Source organism: Nicotiana tomentosiformis, chromosome 8 (assembly GCF_000390325.3).
Source record: "Nicotiana tomentosiformis chromosome 8, ASM39032v3, whole genome shotgun sequence".
Taxonomy (NCBI): domain Eukaryota; kingdom Viridiplantae; phylum Streptophyta; class Magnoliopsida; order Solanales; family Solanaceae; genus Nicotiana; species Nicotiana tomentosiformis.
In genome coordinates this window covers 102,786,786-102,788,961 of record NC_090819.1, presented here as the reverse complement: position 1 = coordinate 102,788,961, position 2,176 = coordinate 102,786,786, and the positions used below count along the sequence as shown (strand labels likewise).

The 2,176-nt window shown below is 35.6% G+C and overlaps 1 non-coding gene across 1 annotated transcript; it reads left to right on the top strand.

Annotated features, from left to right (window-relative positions):
* The first annotated feature begins 288 nt into the window (after positions 1 to 288).
* Positions 289 to 1,596, top strand: LOC104091915 (uncharacterized). Its single transcript, XR_011410534.1, has 2 exons — positions 289 to 665; positions 886 to 1,596. It is a non-coding gene; the product is annotated as an uncharacterized protein (transcript).
* The last annotated feature ends 580 nt before the right edge of the window (positions 1,597 to 2,176 follow it).

Genomic DNA, 2,176 nt, shown 5'->3' with positions numbered 1-2,176 from the left:
ACAATCATTGGATCACACAGTATTATTTTACTATTTTTCCTTTGTCCATATTTAGCACTCCCTCTGTTCAATTTACGTGAACCTATTTCCTTTTTAGTCCGTGCCAAAAAGAATGATTCCTTTCCTTATTTGAAAATAATTTACTTTTATGCAATGATTTATAACCACACAAAATATATGTGACTCATTTTACATCACAAGTTCAAAAGTCTTCTCTTTTTTCTTAAATTTCGTGCCCAATCAAATAAGTTTATATAAATTGAAACGGCGGTAAAAAAATCTCAATTTAATTTTAGGCTAATTTTGCAATATTACCATAATCTCTCCCTCTCACTATATATATACACTTCGTTGGAGTTTAAAAGAAAAATCAAAAGAGATGAAGTATTCAATTTCCTCTTTCTGTTAAGGTCGTGTTTGGTTGAACACTGAAGTTCAGGTGAGAATCATTTGGAGGAGCCAAACAAGGCTCTGAAATGTATATGATATTTAAGCGATTGATCATCGGTGGAGAGATTGTTGAAGAAGAAGGCGAGTGGGAAAAAGAAAGATAAAGAATTCAAATAGAATACGACTCTAGCTAAATATTCGTAGGATTATTCATTTTTTTTTCCAGAAGATTTTGAAAGTATCTAGAAGATTCATCAGCGAGATTCCAGCTTACGGTAAAATTCTCTCCAGATTTGCAGTTTCTGTTATACAATATTTGATTCTGAAATTATTTATGAGATAGTGAATTATTTTTCAATTTTGAATTTCGGAAACGGTTATGTTCTGTATGTATGTATATATATATATATATATATATATATATATATATATATATATATATATATATTATATATATGTATGTATATTTTGTTGAAGAAAAGAGCATTGTTTCAGGTGAGAGAATTGAGGCAATGTCGGCAAAGATGATGATGAAAGAGGCGGCGAATGTGACCGCAATTGAATCTCAGTCACCTGTGGCGGCGGGGGCGAAGATGAAAAATGAAGTGCAATTTGCGAAGTGCGAGTGCTGCGGATTGACGGAGGAGTGTACGGAGGCGTACATAGCGAGAGTGCGGGAACGAAATCAAGGGCGGTGGATATGCGGGCTGTGCGCGGAGGCGGTGAAGGACGAGATGGTGAGATCGTCGTCGTCCGAGAGAAGGATCGGAAGAGAAGAAGCTTTAAATCGGCATATGACATTTTGTAAGAAGTTCAGAGCAAAAAGTCTGCCAAAAAATCCGACGGACGAATTAATATCGGCGGTGAAGCAGTTGTTACTGCGGAGCTTGGATTCGCCGCGGTCAAGCAGACAAGGTCTGGTTCGATCACAGAGTTGCTTTTCAGCTATTGATAGTTGAATTTGAGTCTTTGGAACGTGTTTGGTAGTATTGGGAAGAGAATTGTTGGGGGTAAATTAATAGAAGATCAATGGAAGTTATTAGTATTAGGCTTGAATAAATTCTTGCTGCTTAATGTGGTATGCAAAAATTGAACCGGTTATGCATTTGCTTGATTTAGTTGTTGTTGTTGTTAAACAATTCTTTGGTAAAATATATCTATTTGGATCGTATATTGGTGAATCAATTGATGAAAATTTGGCTTTAATTTTGCAAAGTTGTTAGATCTTATGCCTAATTTGTGATGATCTATCAGAATTACTCCCCCTTATGGGTGATTTCGTTATATACTGTTTAATGGAATGGTTCATCTTATTACCACACAATTAATATCTTATAAACGTCATGCAGTTCATTGAACTACTTCAATATTTGCACGTCTAGATTCAAGGCAATTTGATATGAAAATGTTAATTGTCCATAGACCTGAAATAACTTCTGATTGAAAATAAGAGGTGAAAATCTTTTGAAAGGGAGTCTTGGCATAACTGGTAAAATTGTCGTCATATGACCAGAAGGTCACGGGTTCAAGCTGTGGAAACAGTCTCTTGCAGAAACCTCTTGGGTAAGGCTGCTGCATACAATATACCCTTGTGGTAGCAGGAGCTTAGTGCACCGGGCTGTATTTTAGTCTCCTAATGCAGAAATTGAGCCAAAATATTTTTGGATATGCATGGTTCAACAGTTCAAGTGGTTAACTTTAAGCAATTATTGAGTGGACAAAGCCAGCTTATTCCAGTTTCTTCAGCGTTTACTCTAATTCTTTTTAATGAATAAACCATGAAATA